Source organism: Orcinus orca, chromosome 16, assembly GCF_937001465.1.
Source record: "Orcinus orca chromosome 16, mOrcOrc1.1, whole genome shotgun sequence".
In the NCBI taxonomy this organism is placed as follows: domain Eukaryota; kingdom Metazoa; phylum Chordata; class Mammalia; order Artiodactyla; family Delphinidae; genus Orcinus; species Orcinus orca.
In genome coordinates, this window is record NC_064574.1 from 49,200,985 (window position 1) to 49,215,877 (window position 14,893).

The 14,893-nt window shown below is 41.1% G+C and overlaps 2 long non-coding RNA genes across 2 annotated transcripts in view; both read right to left on the reverse strand.

The window, feature by feature from the left end:
- The window catches only part of LOC117201540 (uncharacterized), a 141,803-nt gene that overhangs the window by 56,126 nt on the left and 70,784 nt on the right, over positions 1–14,893 (reverse strand). The gene's annotated exons all lie outside the window — the stretch shown is intronic.
- Positions 382–14,348, reverse strand: LOC117201519 (uncharacterized). The gene is made up of 3 exons (XR_004483587.2): positions 14,075–14,348; positions 2,549–2,651; positions 382–628 (listed from the first exon to the last, which is right to left on the reverse strand). It is a non-coding gene; the product is annotated as an uncharacterized LOC117201519 (long non-coding RNA).

Sequence of the window (14,893 nt, forward strand, 5' to 3'; positions counted from 1 at the left end):
ACAATCTTAAGTGTTTTCAATATGCTTAAAAAACAGTGAGGCTGGGAAAGGAGAAGATGGGAGAGAATGAGAGATGCACAAAACCCACAGTCTCAGCGCTCTTTCACAAGCCTCTAATTGGAGAACCTTAAGAACGAATCAGACGACAAAGCTGACCTTCCTCTTGCCAGGAAAGTGGCATGGAAGTGCCTGCCTGACTGGCCCGATGTGAAGCACATCTTTCCCCAGGTGCTTCTATAACAAGGGGACTGGAGGAGGGAAGGAGAGGAAGGAATTTTAGAGACCCGGAATTGAGCTGTTCAAATGACTGAAATATTTGGGTTCTTCTTAGAAAGTATCTAATTTTTTTTCTATGAGTGTTCTTCAAGAGGGTGTTTCCAACCTGATTTATTACCTTTCTCTTGAGAAAAGTGGATTTATGGAGCAAAACTAATTTTACACAGACACATTTACACATACAAACATGTTCACACATATTCCTTAAACATTTCTGGGACAATCAGCCTTTCAGTAGGAAGACAAAGGGCAACAGCAGAAATCATGACCTCCACCTGTGCTGTTCCAGAAGCCGTGGGCTCCTCCACCATCTGCTTTCAAGTCCAGGAGTCAGCAGACAGAATCATCCCTCCTGCATGGAGAATGCTTCATTAAGTCTCCCAGGTGACAGCAAACATGGCATTTTATAGCCAACACAACTCAACCGCTCCAGTAGCGTGAGCATGGAAAGAGACACTTTGCTTTCCACTGAGTGCACATCCAGTCTGCGGGCTAAAAAGATCCTAAGGACCTCATAGCCAGGAGCTTGTATCCCGGACATTTGAATGCATGAGGTCAGCTCACCCATCCTTTTTACAAACTAAGTGCACTTCCAAAAATAACTTTGCTTCAGATAAGACTAGTTCTCCTGACAAATAAGCTAAAGAAAACAGCATTCCTTTCCTTCAAATAGTTCCTAGGACAGTGTACCATTACTCTTTGTACGATTCTGGAAAGTTGCATAGTCTATTACTCTCCAAAACTGAGCGGACTTGACTCCCAAATCTATCTCTTCAGCTTAAGACCAACCTCCAAACTCATTAGCAAAATAGAGATAGTAATATCTCATCATGTAATTGAAAGAATTATACGAAGCTGCATATGTAAAGGACGTTTATAGATTGATCATCACTACTTAAACATAACGCATTTCAATCACTATTATGACTTTGTAGTCCACACTACAAGCTCATGGTCTGTATTTGTGGAGAGTATAGAAGGAGAGTCCATATTTTTTTTGCTTCAAAAAGGTGGCAAGACAAAGCTCACAAATATCCCAGCATGATTTCACACACTTAGTTTGAAAGATGCTGCAAACGTGGCCTGGGTGTTTCCCAGCCATAGGCATTTGCTTATTGTACTGTCAATTCCGTCCTCTTCAAATGTACCTCTATAAACTAACTTCTAAGAAGCCCAGTTTATATATCACTAGTCGAAGACTTGGCCCATTTTGAAAATTACATTTTTAAACCTTGGGCATACAAGGAAGAGTACTTCATATTTTTCTGAAAAAGACATAATCTGGGAAAATTTTTAAAATAAACTGAATCTGTGTGGATGATTGCTTCTCTAAAGATCAAGCATTCATTACCTATGAACACTGCAAGTAGTGCCTTTTCTCCATGCTGCCAGAATGTCAGTGATGAATACAGGGACACTGATTAAACGGAACTAGGATACAAAACAATATTCAACCATCCAATGACAATCAATTGAATTTGATATTATCTGATGGCAGAATACCAGATACAGAAGCCAAGAACTATCCAGGCTCTGTCAACTGTAAAGCAGCCCCACGACAACTCAACACTCATATAATTGACTCAACTCTATAGACACTTTCTTAATCTAACCATTAGTCAGAATGGAAAGAGCTAGGCTTCCTGCTTCCTTCATGCAACCTCTGGGTGTGAAGAATGAGAGGAAGAGAAAGGGGACTGGAGTAGAAAGAAGAGCTCAGAGGAGGACCTGGAAAAGGTCAGTCTCACATAGCTCTGCATTTCAGGATGTTGATGTAGCCAGAACCAAGCCTCCACAGTACTCATGCCTACTTTTTCGACCAGCCAGTCTTCACAGACATCAGGGAAATAAGTGATGTGACATCTCCAGGCCACAGTGCGATATCCTTTATAATTATCCTCTACGTGAGCTGCACTTCATCACCATAACAACCTGCACCCCATACTAAGCAGGAGATAATCGTGGAAAATGGAGACAATGAATCCTATTTCTGATTTGCCTTTGTACCCAATTAATGGATATTTATCATGGGGAGACTGTTTTATCTGGTGACCTCATGAGCTCTTTATATATCAATACATGGACCAAAAAATACTTTAAAGTCACCATCTGAATCCAGGTAATCAGGACTTCTTGGCACCAGTGTGGTTCCTGGCATGATAGGCAAAGCTAGAGTGTCTATATCATTTAATGTGCAACCCAGGACCCTTTGATAGGAAAAGGGGATGCTATTAATACTTGCTACAGGGCAACAGGCATAAACCAAGGCTACCTTGAGCCAATGAGACACAGGTAAAATTCCTTCATGTGAACCTGACGACATGTTCACCAGCTCGAGGTTGACAGTTGGCCAGGACAGCGTTTCACTTTGAAGCCTTAGAATCAGGGGAATAAAAATAACAGAAAATGACGTCAGACACTTCACCTGCTGTGGTCAGCCATGCCACGTCCTTCCATTTCTAGGAGAGACAACGCTTGGGGGGAAGACAAAAAGAGGTGTGTGCCAGTTAGAAAGGAACTGCAGGGACTGGGAGGGAGACTGGGAGATGGGCTGAGAGTCTTGAAAATGAAAGGTTTTCCCATTCAGGTTTACTCCCATGCTGTAGAGTTGACTATGGCAGGATTTGACATAACCCATTATATTTTTCTGGGAAAATACAGAAGTATACACTTATGTTGAGTTAGAAATACTAGTTGAGTTAGAAATACTAATGCCTTCCGGACCTGGTAAAGAGGTAAAGTGAAGATTTCCACAGAAGGCTACCGTAAAGGAAAAAACACTCGTGTGCGCCTCCTTTACTGCCCTCACAGAACACTTCACTTTTGACACTTCTGGTTACCAAAGGTGTGGGGGTTTTCGCCCATATGCAATCCTCTGTGACACCAAATGGATGTCCTACAACTCAGTTCTATTCTGAGACTAGCCAGAGTTATCATGAACCCCACAGCTCAAGGGCTGGGTCTCATGATTTCCCCCACTTTAGATGCCAATCACAGTAGTAGGTCTCCAGGTGACCCACAACTTCTGTCCTACTTGGTTACAAGTCAGAGTTTCTCATATCTCCCTCCTTGGATTCAATCATTTGCTACAACAGCTCACAGAACTCAGGAAAACATGTTTACCAGTTAATTATATAACAAAGGATTCAATTAAGGATACAGATGAACAGCCAGATGAAGAAGTACACGGGGCAGGGTCTAGAAAGGTCCTGAGAGCAGGAACTTCTGTCTCCATGGAGTTGGGGTGCGCCACCGTCTAGGTACATGGGAGTGTTCACCAACCTGGAAGCTCTCTGAACCCCGTACTTTTGAGATTTTTATGGAGGTTTCATCACATAGGCATGATTCAACATTAACTCAATTTCCAGCCCCTCTCCTCTCCCTGGAGGATAGAGGTGGGCTGAAAGTTCCAGGCTTCTAATCATGGTTTGGTTTTTCTGATGACTAGCCTTCATCCAAGAGCCCACCAAGAGTTGCCTCATTAGAACAAAAGACGATCTTATCACGCAGGAAATTCTAAGGGATTTAGGAGCTCTGTGTCCAGAACCAGGGTCAAAGACCACATATTTGAACAAAAGATGATCCTAGTATTCTTAACACTCAGGCAATCACAAGGGTTTAAACACACTGATTCAGAAGCTCAGCCAATGCCCTGCTACGGTGGTTATCTCTGCAGTCATCATGCTTGCCCAATCCTCTCTACCTGGGATTGCACAGGAGCAGTCCCACACCTTTACATTCTCCAGGTCCCCGCATTTTCCCTCCACTCCAAAAGCAGGGTTACTAATCCTACTGTAGAATGTGACCCTCCCCTATCTATATGCTGAAGGTTTCCAGATTTGCATAATGCAAAGGGAGAGAAACTCAAGACTCAATTCAGTCCTTCCATTTTATTGTTGAGTACCATAGAATTATGACATCACTGTTTATTAAAACTACAAAAGGACTTAGAGATCATTTTCTTCATTTACCCTCTCATTCCACAAATGGAAGAAGCCAAGCCACAGAGAGGTGACAACAAGCCAAAGGTCAAATGTGGAGGTTAGGGGTAAGTCAGGGATTAGGACCCAGGCTTCCTGACTGCCAACACAGAGTTCTTTCCACTATGACACCCTATTCTCCGGAGCATTATTTATATGCTTCCCAGGTGTTTTATTTAACAGGTAGGAAGATTGATTGAAACCTTGTTCAGTGTTTCTAGGCAGGTCCAAGAAGTAGCCATGTTGCTTTTTGCCACTTTCTTTTGACAATGCACAGTCCAAACCCTTAGGTGGCCACCAATCAACTTCTCTAAAACCCACAGATTGTTGTGTAAGACTTTGATCAGAAGACAATCATCTTTTTTTTTTCTAATTTGAATCTTACAACATCCTTCCCTACTAAAAAGCCTCCTGCTATCAGCAAACACAAAATGTAGGCATCAGTGCCTTAAAGCTTGGTAAGGTTAAGATTCTATTCATCATTTAGAGCTTCCTGCTAGTAGGAAATGTATTCAGGAGAGAGCAAAAACAGATGAAAAAGAATCTCAAAGGGAAAAGAAATAAATAGTGCAATTAATGTGATCTGAAACCAAAATAAGAAAATCTACTTTGAAGAAGCAACATCACCAGATACGGGAAATATTTCTTTGGCTGAAGGGAGAATGTTTTGCATCCAATTTCTCTGACAACGAAGTTTTCAAGTTGAAAAATGCTAAGGGGTAAGAGAGAAAGCTTGCTTCTCAGAACCTTATGTTAATGCATATTTTGGGGCATTTTTAGGAATCTGAAGGTAGACAAAGATTGGGATGAACAAATTTAGATGTTTTGTTTCACACAAAGAATAAAGTGATTAGAACTGAAATTAATTAGTATGGAGGTGGAGGAGGAGGTGTTTATCAAGCCACAGATGTTTCCTGATAGATTTGACTATAGTCTTCCTATTCGCTTTAGGAAAGTGATGGTCATGCTGGCAGCACAGAGGTGAAAAGCGAGAGAAGGTCAAAGCTGGAATGCACTGGGATAAGACCGATTCAAAGAAGCAGTTCTGCCCCAGGCCTGCAGAACAGAAACCAAAAGTGTCATCAGAATAGTCCCTGTGTTTTCATTGCACTTGAGAAAAAAAAAATCCTTCTACAAGGAGTCACAGCTACTGCCTCTCTAAATGAGTACCTTCTAAGGAAGCCCTATACGCATACAAGAAAAGAGGATGCAAAAAATGTTGAATAAATATGCAGTGGATTTAACCAAACTATTCTGTTTCTCCCCCACCCCTTGGCAGCTTTCTTGGATGGTACCATTCAGATAACTGCCTCTCTTTTCCCCTGCATGTGCCTGTGTAGAAAATATTCATGGTTCCAAGGAATCAGCTGGACTCAGGGCCGTAATATCTCACACAACACTCAGCAGCACACAGAGTCTAGAAAAGTGCGTTCTATTGCAAGTCTTTCCAAATGAACACAAATCTGTGAATGGGTTCAAGTTGTTACAGGTGGCTCAGTTTTACAAGGAGGGACTTCTGCAACTTTGGATAGCCGCGCATTATCAGCAGGGATCAAGGAAGACCTGTTTTATGCTGTTTCATGTTGGAGCAGGTTGTTTTATCAAATGACCGTAGTATCATTGAGTGATCAAAGGATGGTTAAGTCACAAAGCCATGGAATATTCTAGTTACAGGATCCTCTACGGCTATAAGGTTTACAAAATATTTAAGGTAGAAAAACATTGCATAGCAGGTGCCTCTGAAGCTCGAGCTGGTTCCCCAGCATTGGTAAAATACTGGCTTTTGATTTCCTTTATCTGATGATACCCATGCAGGTTTTTACTTTTCATCTGCCCTTGAGAATGAATTTGAAATAGAAAAGTTTTGCAAGAAACTCATAATCAACACAAATACTATGTCATCCTTGGATGCCTCTTGAAATAATCTCACTGCTCATTTCTGCCACTCATATTTTTTCCCTTCAAGGGTCAATTCATTTCTTCTCAAGAACACACCAGCCCCCGTGAACTCTCAACGCCTCCACCTTTACCCTTCAGGAACTGATTGTTCAAAGGGCTGCCTTGTGACATTTTCTGTGTTTTTGTCTTGCAGAGCTATTCGACCTTCCCTATCTCCCTCTCATCTTCCAGGCTACATACTAAATCAAATTCTCTGTCCAAGAGCAGTAGCATTTTCCCCCACCTTTCAGCCACTTTTTGGACACATGCTTAGTGAACTTACATATTTTAAAAACATACCAACAGAAAGTTAAACATACAGGAAACTTGCAATACTTTCATAAGCTCTGTCCTACCCACAGCTAACAAATCCACAAGGAGAAAAACACACTAAATCGCCATGATTCACTGGGTTCACACAGCAGGAAAACCTATTCATCCTCTATGATTGCTTCAAAGAACTTGCTGAAGATAGGTGTTATATTAATCTAAGAGATTCCTGGTATTGCAATGTGCCCTAATGTAATTCTTAGCTGTTAAGTACCTTTATTGATTCCAAAGAATTCATCGGAGAGACATGGAATAATAAGGTACATTAACACTTTCCACGATGCATAATCCTTCTCAGGAAGCTTTGATGCCCTAAAGGACCGGAGCTGAGAAAAATAATTTTCTCTCCAGTCTCCTGTGACTCTTCTCCAGGAAGGAAGGCAATTTCTCTCATCAAGGTTTGCATTTCGCTGTTTTCCATACCCAATACAATAATATTATCGTATTAATCTTCTGCTTGCAAAGGAATGTGCAATATTTACAAGTGTTTATTTTTGTTGTTGCTCTTTAAATAACGCATGTTGTTTCTTCACAAATCCTGGGATTAAAAGAAACTGCTTAGTTCTAACTACATTCGACAAAATAGGAAAATTGATAAGCCCTAAATAATACAATCCACACCAGTTTTCCTGGCACTGGATTTAACTTGTTGTGCTTTACCTAGAAATGTGGGCCATAGAAATCAGCATGTAGAGAAGAGGTTGAGAAGCTTGGAACTCTCTGGGGCACGATAGGGTTCCTGAACTGAGGACTGAAGAGGGAGCCCATCCGTTTAGTTACTCAGTCACGCAAGTTGTGTTTATTGGTTGTCTACCATCTGCCAGGCACACTGCCGTAGCCATAGAAGCCAACAACACAGGCCTGGTCCTTGCCTTCATGGAGTTTATACTCCAGTGGTGAACAAATCATCAGTCATAACTTTATGCCCACATATTTACTCATAGTGCCCCAGGGGAGGCTGAGGCACAGGCTGAGAGGGTGTGCCCTTAGTTCCACCTCCTCTCCCTAGGTTTCCAACGTGAACCTTAGGCACTTCGGTCTTTTAAGACATCATGGTAAAAATCACAGTGGAAGTCAGGCAGGAATAAGCTTAGAAAGAACGCTTTGGCTCTAACGTCTATGGGGCTTACAGAAACACTGAGTCCTCCATACTAGATTTTTTGCCCTGGCTCTGACATCTTGGATAATTCAGTCCTGCCTTGGGAACTTGGATTTTTTCTTCTGTATAATCAGGATGTCAGGATGGGTGGTGAGTGAAGTTCCTTCCGGAGCCTTAAGATTCTCTGTCTCAAAGCACAATTTTTATATCTTCTATTTTCTGCTTGCATCCACCCTCCAAGCAAGGATCTTTCAGATCCTTCCATGTCTTTCTTGCCTTCTTACCTTTTCACGGGTCGTTCTTTCTGCCTGGAATGATGTCCTCTGCCTGAATAACTCTAATCCATTCTCCAAGTCTCCCCTTAAGGGTCACTCTTCTGATCGCTTCACTCTAATTGGTGTCATCCTATTGCACGCCACCACGGCTGCCCTCACAACCACCGCCTTCTCTAATACCATTGTTTTATACTCATCTATGCGTACATTTGTCTAATGACTATCTCTGCAACAGGGCTGCAAGTTCCATGAATGCAAAGACCATGACCGTAGAGCTTATCGCTGCTTTTCCAGAACTTAGTACACAGCCAGTGCTCAATACATACTTGGCAACGGAATGGATGCTTGAATTTAAAGGACTAATCTTTTCATGTTAGCTCATTTTTAGATTATGTTCTAAACCTAACATTCCATTTTCCCATAGATTTCCATTCTAAGCTGAAATGCTTTGTTTCCAAAAACTCCAGAAAATCCATTCCTCTTTTTTTTTTTTTTTTCCATTTGGTTGACAGTGTTCAGCTGTTGTTTGGAGCAGTATTTTTCACAGTGTCTGTCTCCCGACCTTGACAAATTAGCAGTCACTTAGGAAGCGCTTCTCTATGCTTTTGCCCAAGGACTTTATAAAAGGTTAAAATAAACCTTTATAAAAGATGAGCTTTTATTGGCAATTTATTTCTCTAATTGATGGAATTAAAATAAAGTGGCAAATTAGCCAAGTTTGATCTCAGGTACAGGGATTGGACGTGAGTAATCCCTGTAATGCAGTCCTAATTGCCATCTGCATGATTCTGGGAGAGGAATATCCCATTATTGATTTAGCCTTTGATGCTAATCTTAGAACCAGAACCAACCAATAGTTCTTCAAATTGCTACTCTCAGGTGCCATCTGCTGCTTCTGTAAATTTAGACCATGAGGCCCAGGAAGCTGCCCGTGGTGTACCCAAAGCCTGATGAGGGGACACCTTAGCTGCCTGAGGAGACCGGGAATGGGGAGGAACTCTGGGTTCTGAAACACTGGGGAAAGTACAGATCGTCAGAACAGCAAGAGCAACAGGCAGTGTCTTAGAATAAGAACCACACTAGCAAATCTGTGAGGTCAGCAAGCTTGACAGTAGGAACAGCAGTAGATCAAATTGGGGGTAGGCTTGTATTGCCCCTGGTGTACCCGTCAGGCTGCCCTCCTGGGGTCTGTTTCTCACTCCTTATCAAAATTGCTCTCCTCGGTGCTAATTCCTGTTCTTAATTACCCTGATAAGGGAGGCAGCTTGCTGTGGTGCAGGGGCAGGGAATTTGCTATCACAGGGACTGGGATTTAAATCCCAGCTGACAAGCATAGGATCTTTAGCAATATCTAATTATCTTTCGGCTGAACTACCGTTTCCTCTTATAAAACCTGGGGATAACAAGAGCTCCTTCATCAAGTTTTATGTAGTGCAGACAAGGATCAATAAAATATTACTTTCCTGTCCTTTGTAACTATTAAAGTCTGCATTTGTTAACACTCAAGTAACAAGAGCTTTATCAGAAATAATGTCTCAGTCTGAAGAAGTTACTGTGTGTTGGCAAAATGTCAGATACTAGAATGTGTGTGTGTGTTGAGGACTGGGTACCTTCGGCCCAACGTGGATTGAACCATTAGTCTCTGCTCTTCATTCCTCTGAAGCTGACTTTTTTTTTTTAACATCTTTATTGGAGTATAATTGCTTTACAATGGTGTGTTAGTTTCTGCTTTATAACAAAGTGAATCAGTTATAGATATACATATGTCCCCATATCTCTTCCCTCTTGCATCTCCCTCCCTCCCACCCTCCCTATCCCACCCCTCTAATGAAGCTGACTTTTTTATCTTGTCATGCCTCATGGACCCAGTAACTAGGCTGTTGGCTTTTTTCTTAAAACTGAGCACCCTCAACCTCCACACCTACAACGCCATCTGATTATCCCTATTCTTGGCTCCCCCTGGCCAGGGACTATGTCTAGATTCCTGGTGCCCATGCTCACCTGCTTGGTCAGCCTTGATTATTTGCATACAGAGCCCCCCCTACTGAGATATGCCCAATTCTTGAATTCCTGTCATTGATGATCTGTTCTCCTTCAACACTGACTTGAGGACAGGTTGTGACATATGGCCAGTTGTCCTTTTTTGCAAACCTCTGATGGTGTGAGACCATGTGATCAGCACAAACTTTTAGTAGGTAAAAGACTATGGGCACTGCATTTGTAACCAACTGTGTTTCCAGTAGTCTTATCTGCACAGAGGACCTATTGCTGTTTTTCTGCTATAAAGACGGGTGAAAGCATTGTAATTAATTCTTAAACCACTGAGAAGAGAACTAGAATGGGAAAAAGTACTCAGGATTTCTTATAAAGTGGATTAATCCAAAGCTGACCTCTTTGTCAAGGAGATCACTTAGCACCAATTGCAAAATTTCCCAACACCCAAGCGATCGTTTGATGGAGTTCACCACACTCCAGTCAGCACTGCTCAAGCTGCTAATTATTTATTTTGGATGAAAACCTTGGTAATGAGAAGACACTTTGAGAGGTCTCATGCAAAGCCATGCTAGGATTACAGTCAGAAAGCAACTAACAATTTCTAGGAGGTTCCTTCTTCTTTGGGAGAAGAAAAAGTATAGGATATAGTCCCTGCCATGAAGATGAAGCTTCTACGATGAAACCAGCAGGGATGAGATAAGTTGAGAAAAATACTGTCATGAAATAATGATACAACTAACACATCACTCAGCTTTAACCAATATCAGGTTAATTTCAGATTCTCCTCTTTTTAAAGAAATAAAATACTACAGATACAGGTGAAGGCCTCACCCATTAAATTTCCCTCTCACCCAGAGGTAAACGTGAGTCTGATTTTGGTGAGCATTATTCTCAGTCATAATTTTATACTTTTACTATGTGCATAGGCATCCATTAGAAAACATTTAGTCTTGTTTTCTTTGTTTTAAAAATTTACATTCCATCACACTCTGTGTATTTCTTCACAACCTGCTCTTTTGACTCAACATTGTTTTTAGATTCACACGTATTGATACATATAGACCTAGCTCCTTCATTTTAAATGCTGTATATTATCCCATTTAAATACTGTAATATATATGTTTTTGTATCCATTTCTTCTACTGATTGACAGTTAAGCTACTTGATTTTTATTTTTCCTTTATAACTAGTTCTGCAATGATATTCTAGAACTTATCTCAGTATTATGCTTGAGAGTTTTTCTAAATTATACGCCTAGAAGTAACTGCAATTTCAACGTCCTATCTATGATATGGTATATTTTCCTCTTATTTAGCTTATTTTATATGTATTTCACTAAAGACTTACATTTTTCTCCACAATGGTTTTGTACTTATTTTGTACTTATTTTCATAGATAAGTATTTCTTGCCTCTTAGAATTCATGTTGCTTTTGATGATGGATTTCTTATTATTATATTTCTAATTTGTTTCTGATTATTGATCTTGTATCCAGAAATCTTTTTGAATTTGTAGTAATAAATAGCATACATATATTGTATATATGTATTTTCTGATGATATGATTATCTACATATATACATATGTATATATGTAGATAATCATATCATCAGAAAATACTGACTGTTTTGTTTCTTCCTGCTATATATGATTTCATTTACTTGCAGAATTGGCTATCGGTAATACAGATAGAAACAACTACAGTGATTACCTTTGTTTTATTCCTGAACTAAAGGGAATGGTTCTAATACTTCACCAGTCGGAATAGTTTTTGGTGGCATGTTTTTAGGTAAAGTAACTTCCCTTTTATTTCTGTTTTTGTTTTGTTTTGTTCTATTAATTTCTATCATGAGGATTTTATCAAAAGCTTTTTGCATCTATTAAGGTGACCATATGGCTTTTCTCCTTTAATTAATACAATAAAATCACTGAAATGTTTTCAGATTTTATGCTATCTTTTTATTACTTGGGCCAATATTATTATTTTTTATATCTTACTGGCTAAAAGTATGAACATATTTTCTGCTAGAGTCAAAGGCAAGAGCCCTCTGTGAAACTGAGACCAATTTATACAGTAATATCATATGTTCATCCATCTGACCCCTGGGTTCCTGTTCTTTTCATTCAAAATAAAGCAGGGATCCTCCGTCTACACGGTAACCATCCACATGGATGCAGTAAACCTCCTCCCACTGTTTTCATATTTACCCTTGGAGCTGTGGTCAGCCATTGTCTACACAACTAGGGAATGAGGGAATGTATGACCCTGTTCTGTTGGCTGCCTGGATCTTTTCCTTAGGAAGTCATGACCATGCGTGACCTGTAATGTGTTGGGAATTGTGTCGATGATGTTGGATCTCAGTGACATCATTCCCACAAGAATGAACCCCACCTGAGAGGACTGAGGAGACAGCATCTCTGCAGACACCCTGGAAGGCTCTCAGTTCACCCTAGAACTTAGGAGTTTTTTATATCTATAATGCCTGCTCTTGGAACCCCTGTGCCCAGGGTCACTACTAACTCTAGTCTCTCGAGATTCTCTTTCAAAGATCCCCTCATGTTTAACCCTCTCTCTCCTGCATACAGAACACTAGGTATTTCCCACTTATTCCATCCCTGTGTTGACTTACCGGTAGGTTTAGTCCAGGGTTACTCGAACAGGTGGGTCCCAGTGTCTGTGGTGTATGAAAGGTTCTCTGGCAGCTGTGATGCTGACAGAGGGTTGAGAACCACTCAGAAATACTCTAATGTTAAGAGTGGTTACATATGAATTATATGGTCTTTGCCTCTTTCTTTTATACATACATTTCTGAATTATTTCCAAGTAACTTTTCTTTTAAAGAGAAAAATAGAGCGAATTTCATAATCTAAAGGAAGATTTGAATTTGTACAACTTGTCCAGTTTTCCTAGAATAGGCCAGAGGTGCCTGACACACAAAATCCACACCATCCGTGTACTGGTCCCAGTCACTGCATCACCCGGAAGCTTGTTAGAAATGCAGCCTCTTGGGCTCCACCCCAGACCTGCAGATCAGAGTCTACATTTTAACAAGGTCCCCAAGGGATTTGTGTGCACATGAAAGTTTGAGAAGTGCTGATCTATCGAACCAAGAATATCCTGGGCTTTAAGTATCTCCTAAGATAAGAAAGTTCCCAAGATGAATATCAGTAGGCCATCTCTCACAAGCTCCAAGAAGACTAACTTATTAACATTAAATCAAAATTTCAAGTTAAGTGTTCCTAAGTGTTCCTCTTTGAAGCCACAGCAGTAAACTGTGTTTTAGTCACATTTGTCCATAATGCCATATATGCCATAAATACAAGGAACCTTCTCCAATATGAACATAATTCCTTTAGCAATCATTCCAAAGGTAAATGAGGCTCTGCTTACGCTTCTCCTGCTGCATGAAGTATTTCTGTAACTCATTTAGAACATGTATCAGGATGACCTAATCCAACTTTTAATTTTGTTTCTACTCAAATATTTGGACTCAAATATGCTCCTTGTTGAAACATGCATTAATTTCTCCTTGCTCTGCTTTCCAGGGGAATGGAGAAGAGCTTATGAGGGCCCTAGAATAACAAATTATCTTTCTAAAAATCAGAACCCATAATAAACACAAGATTGTTCAGATTCAGAGGCTATTTATCAAAGCCCCTGAATGATTTTGAAACACATAATTTCCAAGCTTCTGGGGGAAGAATTTTAACTGTTCCTGCAATGTTCTCAATGTGTCAGTTTTTGACACAAAATAACTTCACTAGGGTCCTCTGGTGGGTGTCTTCATAAACACCATTTCCCATCTATTCAGAAGACGAAATACATGAAAAGGGCTTTATTGGGCATGCTTTTCTTTATCCTCTGACAGTCAGACAATCACAGAAGGCAAAGAAGTCGAAAGAAAGCAGGAAACCTATACACTCAAAAACCAGCAGACAAATGAGGTTCCCATCCCAACAGCACCTGCTTTCCGAGCTCCTGAAGCGTGTACCTCGGACGGAGGTGATGGTTACATGCAGTGCCTGATGGCGGCCACTTGGCATGACATTTCCTACGGGCTGAGAATCAGTGCTGTTGAGCGGATTTAACTCATCTGCTGAAACGGTGGTAGCGAGGCACACATCTCCTCTTAACACACGGCACACAGCTACCTGTGGCCACGTAAGAGACCTTGGTACTTACCCCAGTTTTGAGGTCCCACTCCAGTAGGGTGAGTGTCCCCAGGAGGAGAAAGAGAATATTTGAAATGGCAACAAACCAACACTTGCCCACTGTTTGTGGTACTGAGTTAACAAAAGAGCAAGGTCAGGTCATCAGAGACATTTGCCTTTAATGTGGACAATAATCTTCCTTGAGATTTCCTATGTTGCGCACTTTAGATGATTCCTGAAAATGGGAAAAAAATCTTCAGTACATGAATCGCAGTATGTGAATGACCTGGTTTATGAGCATGACTATTACTTTTTCATAACATAAAGGGCCATATTTGGGCTTCCCTGGTGGCGCAGTGGTTGAGAGTCCGCCTGACGATGCAGGGGACGCGGGTTCGTGCCCCGGTCCGGGAGGATCCCATATGCCGTGGAGCGGCTGGGCCCGTGAGCCATGGCCGCTGAGCCTGTGCGTCCGGAGCCTGTGCTCCGCAACAGGAGAGGCCACAACAGTGAGAGACCCGCGTACCGCAAAAAAAAAAGGGCCATATTTGAAAAGAAAATGTTGTTTTAAGCTTTCCCTTGGTGTTCAGAGTCCATTCAATATTCCCGATTTATGTCTTCAAACCAGCCGACAGCTTCTAGAAAATCCCAGGCCAGTCAACGTGCATTTCTAGAGTATGCTTTTAAGTAGGAGAGCTGCTAAGGTTTAAAAAGAAAAAAACGTGACAGACATCTACAAGTTGTTTCTTCTGGAACCTGATCTTAGGATCAAGGCTGTCTGTGTGGGAGCTCTGAACCGACCTTGAGCCTTTCTTTCTAGCAGAGCCAGCGCTGCTGCCCAAGGGTGGGC